This window comes from Oncorhynchus mykiss, chromosome 17 (genome assembly GCF_013265735.2).
Source record: "Oncorhynchus mykiss isolate Arlee chromosome 17, USDA_OmykA_1.1, whole genome shotgun sequence".
In the NCBI taxonomy this organism is placed as follows: Eukaryota; Metazoa; Chordata; class Actinopteri; order Salmoniformes; family Salmonidae; genus Oncorhynchus; species Oncorhynchus mykiss.
In genome coordinates this window covers 61047857-61068344 of record NC_048581.1, presented here as the reverse complement: position 1 = coordinate 61068344, position 20488 = coordinate 61047857, and the positions used below count along the sequence as shown (strand labels likewise).

Below are 20488 nucleotides of genomic sequence, written 5' to 3'. Positions count from 1 at the left end.
AGCTATAACTATCAGCTTCCATTCAGCATACTACTTGGCGTTCTTTCAGCAGCATAACATTGACTGGACTGCTAAATTAAGTGCTTAAACAACTGAATCAATCAACACATGGGACCCTTCAGCTCTACTTTATATCTACGTGCCGTTGATTTCTCTTTGTTTCAAGTAGTTCCAGTCAGTCACAGACCAATTAATTGAATGGCAAGTGAGGTTGCTGAGACACTATCAGAGAGAGCCTCAAAGTCAGACACATCTGTTCTAATGCCCAGGCGGAACTCTTTTTCATCGCCCATTCCCCAAGAACTCACTGCCCTCCCCTGCTCTAATTCACTATATCCCTTCTTCCTCACACTTCTACCCTCTTCTCTCTCTTGCTCCCAACATGGGTGGCAGGTAGCCTAGCAGTTAGCGTGTTGGGCCAGTAACTGAAAGGTTGGTCGTTCTAATGCCTGAGCTGGCAAGGTGTCAATGTGCCCTTGAGCAAGGCACTTCCCAGCTAACAATTCTAGGGAAAGAGAACCTTTGACATTTGAGGGTCCAGTTTTCTGTTTGTTACAGGAACATTCTATGTATGTTAGCAAAAACTTCCTGAGAACTTATTTAGCGTGTTTTGGCGTTATAGTTAGGAGAACATTCCCTTAATGTCAAACATAACTTACCCAGAACATGGTTACCATGTTCTCAGAATATAAGATATTAATGTTCTAGACACATTTTATGGCAACATTGCAAGAACATTCATGTGTCCAGTTTTCTGATGGTTAGGAGAATATTCCATCAACGTCACACCCAACATACACAAAACAAGGTTACCTGTGCCCAATAACGTTTAAAACATAAGACATTCTGTCATGGTCCCTTTGAGATTGTTGTCTACTTCCCGTCTTGTTCCTTGGACGTTACTAAAGATGTTGTTAGGGCGTCGCCTGATGGTCGAAAAAACTTCATCACACATTGTTACTGTTGCCAAGCCAATGAAGTACTTTCCCTGTTGGTATGGTTAGAAACACTCACACAAACAAAGCTTTCAATTTACACACATGATTACATTATTAATTTATTCAGTCATTATTACTCAACATGTCCTCACCTGGGATTTGAACTCACGACCTCTTGGTTCATGGCATTCCAATCTTCCCATTACACCAGTCTGTGTCAATGACTGATTTCACCTGCATTGCTACACTTTGCACTTCAAAGTACATCTCGGCTCTGTTAAAATCACACTCACGCTATCATAGTGATTAAGGAGTAACATTAAAACTAAGTAATATGCCCCCACCAACATTAGACAGCCAGACAGTAAATCAAATGAATGATGAGAGAATAGTCAGATTAACTGATAATGGACACAGACATGGTGGTGTAGCAGGATGATCGGAATACTGTTAACCAAGAGGTTGTGAATTCAAATCCCAAGTGAGGACATGTTGAATAGTATTTACTGTATAAATATATATGCACAATGTAATCATGTGTGTCAAATATTTAAGTTGAAATGTTGTACATTAAAAGCACTGTGTGTGTGTGTATTGGTGTCCCTATTCCTGCCAACAGACAAAAAGCTGTAAATATATTAGTAGTTCACCAATCAGGGCCTTGATGGGCTCTGCAACAGTAACAAGGGGTGGTTTGTAAAGTAACAAGTTTTTTGAGGGGTGGGGAGAACGTTTCTTTGAGACCATCAGGCAACGCCCTAAAAATGTTTTAAGGGACGTCCCCGGAACAAGCTGGGAACTACACAAAAACCTCCAGGGGACCATGACAGAACATTCTATGTTTTATACGTCAGGTCATGTTTTTGCAAAGTTCCCATGAAACATGTCTAGAACATTAATATCTTATATTCTGAGAACATGTGTCACGACTTCCACCGAAGTCGTTTCCTCTCCTTGTTCGGCGGCGTTCGGCGGTCGGCGTAACCGGTCTTCTAGGCATTGTCGATCCACTTTTCATTTTCCATTTGTCTTGTCTTGTTTTCCTACAAACCTGGTTTCCATTTCCCTCATTATTTCCCTCATTATAGTGGCGACCGGGAGCATAGTCAAAGCCACTATGACGTGGCGGACCGGGAGCTGTTGGCTGTCGTCAAGGCTCTGAAAGCATGGAGACATTAGCTTGAGGGGGCTAAACACCCTTTTCTCATCTGGACTGACCACCGAAATCTGGAGTACATCCGGACGGCGAGGAGACTGAACTCTCGCCAGGCAAGGTGGGCCATGTTTTTCAGCCGTTTTGTTTTCACCCTCTCTTACAGACCAGGTTCCCAGAACGCCAAGGCAGATATCCTGTCCCGGCTGTATGACACAGAGGAGCGGCCCATGGATCCCACGCCCATACTCCCGGCCTCCTGCCTGGTGGCACAGGTAGTGTTGGAGCTGGACGCAGACATTGAGCAGGCGCTACATGCAGAGCCCACTCCCCTCAAGTGTCCCGCTGGGCGTCTGTATGTTCCGTCTGCTGTCCGTGACCGGCTGATCTATTGGGCCCACACGTCACCCTCCTCTGGTCATCCAGGCATCGGTCGGACGGTGTGCTGTCTGAGTGGGAAGTACTGGTGGCCCACTTTGGCTAAGGACATGAGGGTTTATGTTTCCTCCTGCTCGGTGTGCGCCCAGTGTAAGGCTCCTAGGCACCTGCCCAGAGGTAAGCTACACCCCTTACCCGTTCCACAACGGCCATGGTCACACCTGTCGGTGGATTTCCTTACTGATCTTCCTCCCTCACAGGGTAACACCACGATCCTGGTCGTTGTGGACTTTTTTTCTAAGTCCCTCTGCCCGGTCTCCCTACGGCCCTTCAGACTGCGGAGGCCTTGTTTACGCACGTCTTCCGGCACTACGGGGTGCCTGAGGACATAGTGTCTGTTCGGGGTCCCCAGTTTACTTCGAGGGTCTGGAGGGCGTTCATGGAACGTCTGGGGGTCTCGATCAGCCTTACCTCAGGTTTTCACCCCGAGAGTAATGGGCAGGTGGAGAGTTAACCAGGATGTGGGTAGGTTTCAGAGGACTTATTGCCAGGACTGGCCAGGGGAGTGGGCGGTGTTTGTGCCATGGGCAGAGATTGCCCAGAACTCGCTCCGCCACTCCTCCACCCCTTTACAACATGGCAACTATGTTCTGTGTATGTTTGGTGTGATGTTGATGGAATATTCTCCTAACCCTCTTGAATATTTTTGCAGCATTCCAATAAAATGTGTCAACAACATTGATATTGAATATTCTGAGAACATGGTAACCACTTTCTGGGTAAGTTCTGTTTGACATTAAGGGAATGGTCTCTTGGAAACAGTCCTTACACATTACTAGAACATTCCTATGAAAATGTTAGGTAATGACCTAATGAGACTCTTAAGGGAACATTCTCTAAAGTTGTGGGAACGTTTGGTGTTAACTGGGTTAAACCTAATTGATCCAGTGTCGACCCCACTCTCCGAGGCTGTCTCAGGGGGAGTTGGGATATACAAAAGACACATTTTCAATTCACACTTGTGTATTAATACACACGTGAAATAAGGCACACATATATAAGCACCTACCAAATTATTACTGTTAATATGACATTAACATTTACAATCTCTCTACTTGATTTTCGCTCCCAATCTCCTCTCCCCACTCAATACTTAATCCCATCCCTGTTCACTGGCTCTCGGAGGGATTCCAGGCCCATTGAGTCCCATCATGATTAGCTGGCTGGGTGAATGGGAGATTAACTAAGAACTCAGAGATTTGTGTCAGCCTCTGAGATACTCCTCCTCCTCTCTCTCTCTCTCGCTAACTCTCTCTCTCTCTCTCTCTCCCTCTCCCTCTCTTCCTCTCTCTCTCTCTCAACATACACCACAGCATATATCAATAACTGTGTGTGTACTCTCTGATTGTGGATATTATCTTTCTGATCAAGTATATAGTAAATATTAGGTTTCTTACATAGATTTATACCCAACATGCATACAGATGTAAGATCTTAATTTGAGCCAGTTTGCTACAGCAGGAAAATAATCCTACAGCAACCGATAATATGAATTATTATGTTGATTATAGCTAATATAAATGTTTGTAGGGGTTGATAGATTTTTTGTTACAAACTTTAGAAGCCTTTTTGAACCTTGAATACATTACAATTTGTGCTTACTTACAAGCCCTTAACCAACAATGCAGTTTTAAATAAATACCAACAAAAAAATAAATAAAAGTGACAAATAATTGAAGAGCAGCAGTAAAATAATAATAGCGAGGCTATAAACAAGGGGCACCGGTATAGAGTCAATGTGCGGGGGTACCGGTTAGTCGAGGTCATTGAGGTAATATGTACATGTAGGTAGAGTTGTGAGAACGCAGTTAGTGACTTCAGCTCAGCGTTCAACACCATAGTGTCCTCCAAGATCATCACTAACCTCAGGACCCTGGGGATGAACACCTCCCTCCACATCTGGATCCTGGACTTCCAGGCAGGCTGCCCCCTGGTGGTGAGGGTAGGCAACAACAAATCCGCCACTTTGACCCTCAACATGGGGGGCCCTCAGGGGTGCGTGCTTAGTCCCCTCCTGTACTCCCTGTTCACCCACAACTGTGTGGTCACGCATGACTCCAACACCATCATTACGTTTTATGACGACACAACTGTGGTAGTCATGATCAACAACGACGATGAAACAGCCTGTAGGGAGGAGGTCAGTGACCTGGCAGTGTGGTGCCAGGATAACAACCTTTCCCTCAACATCAGCAAGACAAAGGAGCTGATCGCGGACTACAGGAAACGGATCCATATCGACGGGGCTGTAATTGAGCGGGTCGAGAGCTTCAAATTCCTTTGTGCCACATCACTAAATAACATGGTCCACACACACCAACACAGTCGTGAAGAAGGCATGACAATGCCTCTGCCCCTCAGGAGAATAAAAAGATTAGGCACGGGCCTTCAGATCCTCAAAAAGTTATACAGTTATACCATTGTATGCATCTTGACTGGCTTCTTCATCGCTTGGTAAACTATTAGTGGATTTGGCTATTTCAGCCACACCAGTTGCTGACAGGTGTATAAAATCTAGCACACAGCCATGCAATCTCCATAGACAAACATTGGCAGTAAAATGGCCTTACTGAAGATCTCAGTGAATTTCAACGTGGCACCTGCAAAGGATGCCACCTTTCCAATAAATCAGTTCAGCAAATTTCTGCCCTGCTAGAGCTGCTCCGGTCAACTCAAAGTACTGTTATTGTGAAGTGGAAAAGGCTCAGAGCAGCAACGGCTCAGCCGCGAAGTGGTAGGCCACACAAGTTCACAAAACAGGACCACCCAGTGCTGAAGCAGGTAACGTGTAAAAATCGTGTGTCTTCGGTTGCAGCACTCACTACAGAGTTCCAAACTGCCTCTGGAAGCAACGTCAGCACAATAACTGTTCTTCGGGAGCTTCATGAAATGGGTTTCCATGGCAGAGCAGCCGCACTTATGCCTAAGATCACCATGCACAATGCTAAGCGTCGGCTGGAGTGATGTAAAGCTCGCCGCCATTGGACTCTGGAGCAGTGGAAACGCTTCACCATCTGGCAGTCCGAAGGACGAATCTGGGTTTCAACCGATTTCAGGAGAACGCTACCTGCCCGAATGCATAGTGCCAACTGTAAAATTTGGTGGAGGAATAATGGTCTGGGGCTGTTTTTCATGGTTCGGGCTGAACCAGTGAAGGGAAATCGTAACACTACAGCATACAATGACATTCTAGACGATTATGTGCTTCCAATTTGTGGCAACAGTTTGGGGAAGGCCCTTTCTTGTTCCAGCATGACAATGTCCCCGTGCACAAAGCGAGGTCCATAAAGAAATTGTTTGTCGATATCGATGTGGAAGAACTTGACTGGCCTGCACAGAGCCCTAACCTCAACCCCATTGAACACCTTTGGGATGTAATGGAATGTTGACTGCGAGCCAGGCCTAATCGCCGAACATCAGCGCCCGACCTCACTAATGCTTGTGGCTGAATGGAAGCAAATCCACGCAGCAATGTTCCAAAATCTAGTGGAAAGCCTTCCCAGTAGAGTGGAGGCTGTTATAGCAGCAACTGGGGGACCAATATATTAATGCCCATGATTTTGGAATGAGATGTTTGACGAGCAGGTGTCAACATTTTGCTTGGAATCCGTCCACAAGGTGCTACAGAGGGTAGTGTGTATGGCCCAGTACATCACTGAGACCGAAGCTCCCTGCCATCCAGGACCTTTATTCCAGGCGGTGTCAGAGGAAGGCCCTAAAAATTGTCAAAGCCTAAAAATTGTCCAGCCACCCAAATCATAGACGTGGTCCCAGACAAAAAAAAGCATCCTCTCCTGGCTCCCCAGCCCTATCTTCTCTTCTCTCCCTCTATATTCTCTTCATCACGTGGACGAGGAGAGAGATCATCACTGGGGAAACCATCCAGCTGGAAATACAACTCCCAGTGATGGGCCTCCACTATGGTTCAGCGCCGAGGACCCGACTACATCACATGCCATCGTACCAAATGGGTCTAGGGCTAGGCTAACCCCGCTGTTATAGGACTTGTGAGCACATGTTGCCAATGGTTTTAGGTTAAATTATTTCAAAAGCATTTATAGTTCCACAAAACAGCTGAGATAACTACCAGGACTTCACAAAATGAGAGATGTGTGCCATACCTCTAACTTAAAACCCAAAACAAAGCTCTGGCTCGGCTCAGACCTTTCTATTTGGAAAAAGAAATAGAGGGATCTGGCTCTGCTGAGGGTAACAAATTCAAAACGTTTAAAGTCACATCCTGATTCCTGACATTCCAGGAAGTGAATCCTGTCCAATGTGAGGGCTGTGTTCCCAAGCAGCTGTTCTAAATAGATTAGTACCTCTCCTCACCCCTGCTGCTGATGTCACAGTGAAGCCATTGAGATAGTAGAGGGGTAAGGGCATGTCTCGGAGTCTGGCCTACTTCTAGTTATAGCCCTGCATCCCGTGCCTAATGACACTCTGATCAATGCTGAGTTATGGAGCATGACTCTGGGTGTCCTCCATCAATGCTCTCCCTTAAGCACTTCCTCTGAGATATCTTCCACGAGCCCGCAAACACTGAGCTCATGGATGTTAAATTGTGACTTAACTTGTGACAGACACATGAGACAGACACATGAGCTTTACCGATGCAGTGGTGTAGAAGTCCAACAGAAGAATATTAAATAATTTTATGTAATAGAAATTATGGAATTGTGTGGTGGACCTGGAGGCATTCTCACTTTTCATCACTTTCTCTCCAGCCAATCTAAAAGTGTGTGAGTGCTGGGATTTCTAAGACTTAGTGAAATAATGAGTTTTAAGCCCTGTTTTAAAACTGTTCAAAGATGGCCAAAGATCTTTGAGTCATTTCCAGAAAAAAAGATCACTTTACCTGCTTCAAACTGGTCAGCCAAAAAGTATTTTCTAACTACCTTCTAACTCCTTAGCCTTGGTAGTTTAGACAATTTAAGAGACTACAGGTCATTTTTCCCATCCCAGTCCCGGTTTTACAAAGTACTTCAATGTACAAACAGTACTTCAAAAAGAGTTTGGCTTTCATGCCTGAGGTTTCTCCAATTCATCTGGACTACTGTGTCTGATCATACATACTAGGTTATTGCCCTGAGGTGTTCCTTATCATTCTGATATACTTTGAAATTGTGTTGAACAGGAGCACATAGTAAGCAGTGGCTGGATTCAGCTATGTGGGGAAACAAAAGTGAATAAAGTTACAAGACATGTAATAACCACATCAATCGTAAAGCTGTCCAATGTCATTTCAAACCCAAATTTCTGACTTAGCTACAAGTAACCATCATATTAAGGTGAAAGTGTTGAGTGCAAAAAAACAAGTTGTTGAAGTTGATGTCCCATAATTTCATTATTTCAGAGTGACAGCAAATCACAGCATCAAAAAGTATCTGGGGCTCAAATCGCTGCAGGGGAGCTTAGTCTTCCCTCACTGCATTGTGAGTTCAAAAATGTAAAATCTAATTCACTTCACGTTGACTTGTCATTCCAGCCGAGGTAAAGCAATACCTGTAGGCAGGAGGGGTATATATTACAAATGGATAATATTCTTTGATCCAATAATGTAGGAATAAAGTGAACCCCTCTACCTACTTACCAGGCCATTGACTCTCACACACCATAGAGAAGATTATACAAGGAGCTTTCAAGAGGCTAATGTAGTGCCCTTCGAGGCTCCTTTTACCCCCGAAATGTGCCTTAGGTCTGTGTTTTTGTTCCAATTCACCCCTTAAAGCGAGCTAGCCTCCCACCCTCCTGTATTGAACCGTCAAGATTACCATTATAGAAGTGGAAAAGAAAATGTGACTGAAATCAGATTCGTTTTTTTGTAAGGAAAATAAAATAGTGCCAGTTGGCTATGCTATGGGAATGCATTGGAACTTTGGAAGTTATGCAAATCGATATGCACAATACAGTCCCTCAGTACTTTGAGACTGCTCCTAATATTGTAAATTAATGTCAAATGTTTAACTATATACGTTTTAACGTATTACTAAATGACCGGATTACATGAACAGCACAAACCAAATGGACTTAAAAGGCATGTTACAAAGGCTAAAGACAGAAACCAGGTTTTAACTCTACTCTGGCCATGCACCTCCTTTGCCACTCATCTCACCTGACTCCACTCTGCTCATGAACACCCTTGACCATTTAAGCAGCAGTTCCTCCCTCCAGTCGTTCTTATTCCTGTTGATGAATACATGGGGCAGCCAACTTGTTTTCCTTTTTATGTTGTGTGTGTGTGTGTGTGTGTGTGTGTGTGTGTGTGTGTGTGTGTGTGTGTGTGTGTGTGTGTGTGTGTGTGTGTGTGTGTGTGTGTGTGTGTGTGTGTGTGTGTGTGTGTGTGTGTGTGTGCTTGTGACTGACAAGTGAGTACCTTTCATTATTAAAGAATATGTATAACTGTTAACATTCAGATCATTTTTAGTTGATGTTAAAGTTTATATTCCGCTGCCAAATTACTTAGTACAATTTCCTGTCAGTCCAGCATGTGAGATGCATGTGTTATTTATCCCTTTTGCACGTGTCAGTCATGCGTGTATGTTAGCATGTGTTTGTATTTCCCTCGTAAACCACATCTGACCACCTTTCCCCATGTGCTCCTGTGTTTGTGTGCAATAAAACCCTACTATTTGGATTCCTGCTTCATCTGCATTCTTCTCCCTGCGCCAATGTGGCACTTTGAACTCTGAACTAGTCAAACGCTCCTTAATACAGTCCTCCTTTTCTACAAGGCAATTATGCCACTTTTCAACCTTTAATTAATTTTCTCCAGCACCATACCAGTGTTTACATGTGAAAACAGTGTGTTTCTATTATCTTATTAAACATAAGGGTACTAAATAAATTATTCTGACATCACAGGGTAGGATTAAAAGTAAAACTGATTTTCAAAACTTGCATCAAGTTTCTAGCCATAGGGAGGGTATTTTCTTGCTGGCCATGTCACTGCGAATCTTTTTGAAAATCACTGTTTTTAAAATGTCAACTTTTGATGTTTTCACATACAGTACCAGTCAAATGTTTGGACACTTACTCATTCCAGGGTTTTTCTTAATTTTTTACTATTTTCTACATTGTACAATAGTTGTGAATACATCAAACTATGAAATAACACATGGAATCATGTAGTAACCAAAAAAGTGTTAAACAAATCAAAATATATTTCAGTTTCTTCGAAGTAGTCACCCTTAACCTTAATGACAGTTTTGTACACTTGCCATTCTCTTAACCAGCTTCACCTGGAATGCTTTTACAACAGTCTTGAAGGAGTTCCCACATATGCTGAGCACTCGGCTGCTTTTCTTTCACACTGCCGTCCAACTCATCCCAAACCATCTCAATTGGGTTGAGGTCGGGTGATTGTGGAGGCCAGGTCATCTGATGCAGCACTCCGTCACTCTCCTTGTTCAAATAGCCCTTAGTGTTGGGTCATTGTCCTGTTTGAAAAACAAATGATAGTCCCACTAAGCACAAACCAGATGGGATGGCGTATTGCTGCAGAATGCTGTGGTAGCAATGCTGGTTAAGTGTTCCTTGAATTCTAAATAAATCAGTGTCACCAGCAAAGCACCATCACACCACCATATTTCAGGGTGAAAACCACACATGCAGAGATCACCCGTTCACCTACTCTGCGTCTCACAAAGACACGGTGGTTGGAACCAAATATCTAATTTGGACTCATCAGACCAAAGGACAGATTTCCACCGGTCTAATGTCCATTGCTCGTTTTTCTTGGACCAAGCAAGTCTCTTATTGATGTTATTTAGTAGTAGTTTGTTTTCAGCAATTCGACCATGAAGGCCTGAGTCACGCTGTCTTCTCTGAACAGTTGATGTTGAGATGTCTACTTGAAGTCTGTGAAGCATATATTTGGGTTGCAATTTCTGAGGTGCAGTTAACTCTAATGAACTTATCCTCTGCAGCAGAGGTAACTCTTCCTTTCCTGTGGCGGTCCTCATGAGAGCCAGTTTCATAATAGCGCTTGATGTTTGTTTGCGACTCTACTTGAAGAATCTTTCAAAGTTCTTGAAATTGTCTGCATTGACTGACCAAATAGGGCTATCGACTGTAAACCACCCCTACCATGTCACAACACAACTGATTGGTTCAATCGCATTAAGGAAAACAATTCCACAAATTAACAAGGCACACCTGTTAATTGAAATGTATTCCAGGTGACTACCTCATGAAGCTGGTTGAGAGAATGCCAACAGTGGGCAAAGTTGTCATCAAGGAAAAGGTTGGCTACTTTGAAGAATCTCAAATATAAAATATATTTTGATTTGTTTAACACTTTTTGGTTGTGTTATTTCATAGTTTTGATGTAGAATGTAGAAAATAGTAGAAATAAATAAAAAATCTGGAATGAGAAGGTGTATCCAAACTTTTGACTGGTACTGTATATCAAATAAGTTGAAAAGAACTCGTCGGCCAAGAGTAATTTCACATGGATAATGGCTCAATGAGAAAACGATTACACTTGTATCTCTCTCACTAGCTCTGAACAAACCCACTGACTGCTGCCTGTATTGCTGAGATACACAGAGTCATGTTCAGTCAGACATGACACTCAAAGGATGAAAATCAAACCTCAACCCATAAGTCTACGATAAAAATATATGCTAAGTTACACTCACTCAAAAAATACCTTCCATAAAACACACTTGTGTGATTCTGCAGTTCAGAGCACACAGCTCCGGCTGGAGCCTCAGTCCAATCTAACTGTGAACCAGTGCTCTGGAATGGGGGTGGAGGTTTGAAGGGAGAGAGTGAGCCAGAGCACGACTCACTGACAGGCCAGCGCTCATTCAATATATCAACAGTACAGTCCTGACAGGCTGACAGAACAGGAAATCTCACCTGCTCCCTCCTGTCAGCTCCAGCAGACACAATAGTCTCAACTGCTGCCCTCCCTACAAATAGCCCACAGAAGGGGCTCTGCACTCTGCAGATTCTCAGCAACCCAGGTGTCTCTAGGAATGCTTGTTACCTGTCTAGTGCAGAGTGACACAGAATTAGTGTGTGGGGGTGTAGGCCTACATACAACAACCCAACATACTAGATAGAAACTTGCTTCTAAATGCACTATAGCCTTTGTCACTTGAGGCATTTGGAACTAAAGGGGTCTGATTTTCAAAGGGCAAATGAAAACAATATTGGACTAGCCTATATGATAACACAGTTAGGCCTATGATTTACTGAACAAAAAATATAAACGCAACATGCAACAATTTCAAAGATTTTACTGAGTTACAGTTCATATAAGGAAATGTGTCAATTGAAATAAATTCATTAGGCCCTTATATATGGATTTCACATGACTGGGAATGCAAATATGCATCTGATCAGAAAACCAGTCAGTATCTGGTGTGACCACCATTTGCCTCATGCAGCGCGACACATCTCCTTCACATTCAGTTGATCAGGCTGTTGGTTGTGGCCTGTGGAATGTTGTCCCACTCATCTTCAATGGCTGTGTGAAGTTGCTGGATATTTTAGTGGGAACTGGAACACACTGTCGTACACGTCGATCCAGAGCATCCCAAACAGGCTCAATGGGTGACATGTCTGGTGAGTATGCAGGCCATGAAAGACTATGGAAATGTTCAGCTTTCAGGAATTGTGTCCAGATCCTTGCGACATGGGGTTGTGCATGATATGATCATACTGAAACATGAGGTGATTGCGGCAGATGAACGGCACAACAATGGGGCTCAGGATCTCGTCAGTGTATCTCTGTGCATTTAAATTGCCTTCGATAAAATGCAATTGTGTTCATTGTCCATAGCTTGTACCTGCCCATACCATAACCCCACCTCCACCATGGGGCAGACTGTTTACAACGTTGACATCAGCAAACCACTCACCCACACAATGGCATACACATGGTTTGCGGTTGTGAGGCCGGTTGGACGTGCTGCCAAATGCCTAAAACAACATTGGAGTCAGCTTATGGTAGAGAAATTAACATAAAAATATCTGACAACAGCTCTGGTGGGCATTCCTGCAGTCAGCATGCCAATTACACACTCCCTCAAAACTTGATCTGTGCATTGTGTTGTGTGACAAAACTGCACAATGTTATTAACCCCAGCACAAGGTGCACATGTGTAATGATCATGCTGTTTAATCAGCTTCTGATATGCCACACTTGTCAGGTGGGTGGATTATCTTGGCAAAGAAGAAATGCTCACTAACAGGGATGTAAACAAATTTGTGCAGAAAATGTGAGAGAAATACACTTTTTGTGCACATGAAACATTTCTGGGATATTTTATTTCAGCTCATGAAACATGGGACCAACACTTTACATGTTATATTTATATTTTTGTTCAGTGTAGTATATATGCCACGTTTAAGTGTTAAGCGAAAAGGGGGATAACACATTAATTAGAATGCCCAAGAATCTATAGAGATGTTGAAGAACTGTGGCAAATACACCACATGCTGGATAGTAACATAAACTGACGGTGAGTATAGTCTAGCCTACTCTAGAGGACCAGTAACATTGTTTTACTTAAATTACTTTGTGAAATTGTAGATGACCAAGATATGACCAGACCAGAGTGCAGTTCAAGTTATCAACTGGATCAGCGCTCACTGAGACCCGTTACTTCAGTCATATATAACACCAATTTAACAATAATGTAACAACGTAACTATAATGTAACAGTATTCGTTATGAGAAATTAACTCGAGAAGATAGGCTGTCTTAAATTTCCGAAATAAATTCACAGTATTATTTTTATTCGAGCTACAATGCATGCCATGACTCTTGATGGCAACACTATTCTATAAAACTGTCTGATAGCCATATTGGATATGGTTTCAGTCGACCACAAAGGGAATGAAGGGATGAATAGCCGACTATGTAAAGACATTGCACTGAATATTGACGGTGAATAATACTCTTACCAGAGATAACTAGTGTGCCAATGTGAACTCAGTCCGAATATCTCCACACGAATCTTGCATCTGCTTCTTTGCTGTTTTTTCTTTGTCTTGTGGCTCTTCACTCCGTTACCTGTTATACGGCAATCAATATTTTATGAGATCCGTGTGCGCTCCTTCTCAATTGCTGTGTAAATGTAATGTGTTCACTATAAAAATGTAGCTCATAATCTATTGAATGTGGGATGTTGAGCGTGTCCAGGTTCCGCCTACTGCATGCAACCTCCAATCAATTGGTTCTATTGTGCGGTTCCAGAGCGCGCGTGGAGCGTTTTTTCACGCGGCACGCGCTCTCTTGGAGCGCAACAAAATTACATGTACTAGTCTGTTACATGGCAGCTTACATTTCTTCGTTCTTCACTTTAATTTTACGTTGAATAAACTATGCAGAAATCATTATATCCATGATTGCCTGTTGCACCATATTTGTAATGATTGTTTGGTATTAAACAAACATTTATATTTTCTCAACGTGTAGACTTAAGACAAAAGATGCATGATTAAATAACTATCATAGAGCATAGACAATTTACCCAATAATATGGAAGGGAGCATATCACACAAAATAGACAGTGTTTTCGTTTAAAAGTATTGTCGTTTATTTGGCCCTTTCATTCCTGTTCAAGGCGAAATGAGTCGCCACTTGCAGTGACCTGCTTTGAAGCAGCTTCCACAGTGATGCCATGCAGAAGCAGGTTTCAAGTTTCTCTTTTTTTACACACACCATTTCTGGGTCATTGACTGTCAGCTTATGAATAGGATGAGGATTGTGATGCTCTGGCATTTATCTACAAAGGCTCACAGACTCATCATCACGGGTATAGGATACATTCAGTGTGTGAATGATTAATTGGAGTAGGGACACATGACTCTATGGACACCAGAATTACAGCTGCGATATTTTACTCGCTCGTGCACTACACATAGCCTACAAATACCATGCTCAAACAAGCTTTATTCCTCTGGTGTCTCTTCTATATGGATGGGCCACTCCATCGCCTTTGAAGTCGTCAGAGGACTGCAGGCCTAGTGTGAAGTGCAGGAGACATTTCACCTCTGGAATCTAGAAGCCTAGCAGCTGTTCCAAGGGGGCCCGGTGGGGATTGATTACCTAGTGAGGAAGGGCCATGGAGGCGCAGGCAGTGTGCACAGCTCAAAGGTCAGTGGAGAACCAGAGCAGATGTACACTGTGACACAGTTCTGTCTCTCATTAGAGATGTTGTATCCATTGGGAACTGTTCGACCTTTAGCCTACATTTGGACACTTGAAATATACTCACACAATAGATACACTATGGTTGTCGCTTTTATTTGGCTTATCAGGAAATGAAGAAAGATAAATCAGACAGGAACAATGAAGGGGACACCTGGTAACTGGTCCTTGAAGATGTGGATATTTCCTTCCAGCAGAATCATCCAAGTGTGTGTGTGTACGTGAGTGCGTGCCGGCTCTCCTGGTTTCTCCTGCTGTGCGTGACTTCACAGCTGTCTCCTTCACAAGGTGATACTACTGCAGAGAGACTCTACAAGCACAAAAGTTAGGGTTTACATCATTATGAAAAATCCCTGATGTATAACATTTTGAGGGGCTACTATATCCATGGCCAATGTATTAATCGCTTTCCAAGCCATAACCTCACCCCGAGGCTCAATCGCCACTGCATATAGACAGAGAGAGACAGAGAGAGACCGAGAGCTATTGGCAAAACGAGGTATACTATTCCTGTTTACCTAATTAGAGTAGCTCAATTGCATATCAGATGTTCCCATGATAGCACTCTTTACTGAAAAGCTCATATGACAGCGACGGTCCATTGTTTAGGATTTGAATGGGCAAATACCTCAAGAAGAGACCTTTGACAGGCTGTCTTGTGCAATGACAACGTCAAAACGGCCCTTAGTCTGTTTGGGCTGCGTCTGCATGTCCAGTCAAGCCTGTGTGTCTGTGGCCTATGGAGATGGACATGAACACAGGGCCTAGAAACCCTCTACCTCCAGCACATAATGGGGCCAGAGAAAGAAAAGGATGCCCTCACAGATCACTACACCCAATCAATTGGCTGAGTTATGTTGGGAAATGTTACGATCAAACCCAATTAAGGTCAATGTTTCAGGCCCCCCTGGTTTTGTCTGTCGGGGGATGATTGCCATTCACTTTGTTTTCATAAACAACAGGCCATATGAATGAGAGAGACTCACCATATTGTGAGTAATGTTTGATGTCACTATACAGTGAAACATCAGCACTTCTTCCTGTTTAGCAGGCACCTCACAAATAACAGAGGGAATATTTTAGAAATGAGTGTGCAAATGTATTTCTTTACTGAAATGAGGGAGTAGATCATGATATAAGAATAATGTGGAATGCTATAGGAAGTCAGCAGTTGTTCCAGTGAATCACCAAAGGCTTGTGACAGGTGCTGGATATCAGAGGCGCTAACACTGATGACACTTGACACACTGCCTGCGGGAATGAGGATGTGAGTCATATAGGTGTCTGAAGAAAGTACCTCGAATGCTGACTCTGTTGGCCAGGGTCATTACATGGAATAATCAAAAAGCTTTTCTACTTAGAAATCAAATGATGAAAGTCAAACCTTTATGTGTTTATTCTGTTTCATGACATTCTGTGATTACATCTCCGCGATGGTGCCTTTACAGACTCAGTCATCCCTTAACTGTCAATGACCCACTGTGGTTGGTTGCCCTGTTGGTCCATGGAGACCAGTTAGTGATCTCTCTTAATCTGGTGGCATGGGGGGGTGTAATATGGTGACCCTAAGAGGCAAAGTACATTTATGATGGACAGTATATGACCACTATCAATTATAAATATGATTGACAAACCACTCTAAAGCTTCTGATATTCCCAGTTGGCATAGAAGCATACACCATGAAGAGTCTACTGTATCGGAGGCCCCATCTAGTTCTGATCTGCTCGTCAAGGTCTCCTGTTTTCCTCAAGTGAGGCAGCCTTGCGTAAATCCCTCACTAAATTCCATTGCAACACTGGCTGGATTCCCATTTAATTTCCATCGTCTTAGTGATTTTAATAATCAAGCCAAATTTGGTCTCAAAGGAGCTCAGTGAGACTGCAGTATGTAGAACATCTAACATGAGTTGCTCTAGGTAAACTCCCTACTGACTAGCACTTTGATTTGTTCTAGGAATAGAGATTAAAACGAAGCATGTCGAGATAAGATCTCACATCATTTTCATGCCCGACAATTGAGCAATCAGTGTGGGAATGTAAAGTCATCTGAGTCATCAAGAATAAAACTGGAGCACAGCTGTAATAGTTGTGCATTTCAAGAATATCCACAGGGTGTTTCCACAGCACTATGTTGCTGACTGTGAATGGTGGTTTTGTATTTTGAGGACCACTTTAGAGCAAGTGTCCTCAAATGTTCACTGTGCTTCGTGCATGTCTTCTCACAAACAAACACACATATTGCCTGTGTGTATTTGCAGCAGTGGAATGACTGACATCATCAGTGCGAGATCCGTGAAGGCTGTGTCATCATCCAGAGGTTGATATGGTGTGAACTTTCGAACTCTGTGGCGGTGACAATCAAACACAAACACAGAGACACATACAGGCAGTAATTACTGGGGGATTTTAGTTTAGTCAGATGCCCTCAAAACCCCCAACTACCTGATTCACTACAGTGTCTGAGATCTCAGCCAAAAAGTCAGCTGGGCTCATTTCTGGTAAAATAACTGTCATACTAGCATGGCCAACTGAATCATCCAGGAGATCTATTGGAGTGGCACCAATAGACAGCAGCAGTTTAAATTGACATGCAGCATTTGTGGCTGTTACATAATGCTGCTGTACAGCCAGCCGGTGTAATCAGCGAGTCTCTGAAGTGTTCATCAACAGGAGACATCTGTCATACCACTGAAGTGTTGTTTGTTATTTCCTCATGACTTCAAGCGACAGAGAAAGTTCACAGGACAACTTCACAGAGCACCCCCTCTCGCACACAAACACACACACATAAACACACACCCGGAACACCAGCCCCCCCCCATTAGAGAACCTGTGCCGTGGTGCACAGACGCTCTGCTGGAAACAAAGAACCCCTGAGCATTGTTCCTCTCTGCAGGAGGAATTCCGCGAAGGGAGACACCAGGTGCCTCTCCATGAGAGCCCCAGACACAGAGGGACGAGGCCCCAAGAGAGAGGAAGGTGGGGGTGGAACTGAAATTAAACATCGATGTTTGAAAGAGATCGAGGCTCAAAGACATACCAGACACCACAATCTCACAAATCCTCAATATATTTCTATTAGATCAGGCTTTGATGTGAAGAATCTTATATCCTGTTCAGGATGGTCATCTGAAGTATGTTTGTGTTGATGCAGTAGAAGTCTTCTGAAGTATATGATGAAGACCTCAAGCTATCTATCTTGTACTAGCAAATGCAGGGATCTGTCCCTAGACAAGTGGACTGCAGAACTCACTGACCTCCATATGGTAAGCCTTCACTGATCCCACTATGCTGGAGCTTCTCTCAGTGAGTTCCTCACATTCTGCTTATGAACGGGTTGGAGCACAGTGCACTGCAAAAAATGTGAATCTTACCTACAATTTTAAGGATGGTATTGAGACAATGAAGTTACATTTATTTGTTACATTTATTTGTTTTGATCTTGATCACTCAGAAAATGCATCAAGATCATTTGTATTGTTTTAAGGTATTCTGACTTGTTTCAAGCCAGTGATAATTGATCTTGGTAAGACGTCAAGTCAATGCATTCTAATGGTAAGAGATATCTTGGTAAGGTCAACTTTTTTTGTACAGTGTGGGCCATACGAGTGGAATTTTTGAGAAGGGTAATTGCAGACCGTAATTAGGGGCATTTTGTGATATCGGTGTTTCTTTATGTCAAATTACACCAATTGAAGCTCACCATTGGTCCCTGGCCATTTCTTTCCTGTCGGGGATAAAGGTTGTTTCAACTGTAGTATTGTAGCTAAGCCTGACACTAACCGTTTACCTAACCTTAGTCTCCTAACCTGCGACGCTAATTCACCTAGCACGGTAATTATCCTAACCTGTAGGGCCGGCTCTTTTGATACCCCATAAACATACAAATGGTATATGAATTACTCTGCCCGGTTTTGCCAATTGGGCACTTCCGGGCCTGCCAGTAGCACAGACCAGGACAGAGGCTATATGCCGTGTGTGCGCTTATGACCTGAGGAAGGGTGAGGAAGGGGGGGATGTAATAATGTAATATTTAGTAGTTCAAATCCAAAAATGCATTCTAATTGGGCACCTAGCCATGCAATGTAATACGGTACCGCCTTCATTACCTTGCCTAGGAAGCTCATTGGATCCCAGAGCTGTTTTTTTTCTCTCACAGAGAGTGGAAAATGTGTTTCACTTTTACAGACAGCTTGGCCTACAGCTAATAACAGTCTAGCTAGTAGCTTTGTTAAGTTTTGGTAGCAGCACGCTGAATAAATATAGCTAGTTGGCTACGCTTTTATCAGCATTGATATCCAAACATGTCTGGGCACTGCCAAGAGCCAAAAAACTGAGGAGCACCATGTTGAGAGTGATGCCAAGCTCACCGACCAGCCTGCAGGCCAAATCCCCAAGGTTGAGTAGCCTATCATCAAATGTAATACCAGCCCATCCCCCACGCCACCTTCTGACCAACACGATGGAGAAGAGCCAGGGCCTAGGACCAGCAGCAGGAGAGTAACATCACAACAAGCACCTGCACCACCGTTACCTCAGCCACTAGCACCTGACAACTGGTTGAATCTAACCAAAACTGAACCAGTGGAAGCAGAGTTTATTGTGGCTCGCACATTCTTGGGAAGTGAAATCGCAACCATATCAACAACAAATGGTCCTCACTCAGTGTTCTTCAAAGATACAGCCGTTGTCAGTAATGCCGACTATGCTATTGGAACTGAAACATGCAACAACAAAAAATTGGGGCATCTACAGCAATGTGCAAACATGTGTTCTCCACCATGAAGAACATATTCAGTGAACATAAACTCTGAACAAAGAATATGTTACAATGAAAAACCCAACTTTTCCAGCTGGCATTTGAGAGGGACCTGACAAGTACATTTCGCCAGGAAAAGGAAGGGAATCAAAAACTTCTCATGAGGTTCAACACAGCATTGAGGAGGCTGCAACTCTTCTAAATGGTAAGCCACAACCTTTATGGCACTCGCCGTTGTTCCAAAATGATTCATCCATTGGTTTTCCCTCCTGTGAGCCTACTGGTTGTTTGGCTAAATGATTTATGTCATGTAAAGTTTAGGCCTTTGCTTTTTACTTCAATGCATCTTTAAGATTGATCTGTGATTCTTAATGTCGTTACTTGCTTTTGCGGGTCTAATTGCAATTGATAGATATACAGATGTGTTATTTGATGGGTAGAGGGACCAATGACCAATGTAGCTTATTGGCACAGTGCTCCTGTTGTCCTGGCTGTCCACTTTGGTGGTGCTGAAATTGGCAGAGCATTTAACGTTACCCTTTCATCATGCTGACTGGTGGTAGCCTTCTGTGCATGGTCCTGAATCAATGGTTATGGTATGTGCTATTTTAATGAGCGCATCTTGGGCTACCAGTCTTTGTGGGGCTTCTCTTCAACACCGTGTGCTTTCTTGTGTGCAAAATGACATTTGTTGTGTATATGGCTTCACTTCAGATAGGCCAGATTTTTTAAACATTTTGAATGTCGCAGTAGTAGGACCAATACCATGTGTAACCTACTAAAAGAAGTAGGCAAATGTTCACTCTGTTATTTGCCATACACATTAGTTGCTACTGTAAAAGTCATACTTGCGATAGTGTGTGTGTGTGTGTCTGTGTGTGTGTGTGTGTGTGTGTGTGTGCCGCACAGAAAGTGGCGGCTTGGTTACGCTCATTGCGTAGTGTCACAAACTCGAAAGCAATGTAGCCTACAGTTCAAAGGATTGAAGTTAAAGCGATGAAGCCTGTAAGAATCTTTGATAGCCTAGTGGT

At 43.2% G+C, this 20488-nt stretch overlaps 1 protein-coding gene across 3 annotated transcripts in view; it reads right to left on the bottom strand.

The window, feature by feature from the left end:
• LOC110494279 (sodium-coupled neutral amino acid transporter 3) overlaps positions 1-13714 on the bottom strand; it is a 74737-nt gene extending 61023 nt beyond the window's left edge. For all 3 annotated transcript variants that reach the window (XM_036950363.1, XM_036950364.1, XM_036950365.1), the window contains exon 1: positions 13450-13714. The gene's annotated coding sequence lies outside the window, so the exon portion shown is untranslated. The remainder of the gene's footprint in view (positions 1-13449) is intronic.
• Positions 13715-20488: the final 6774 nt, after the last annotated feature.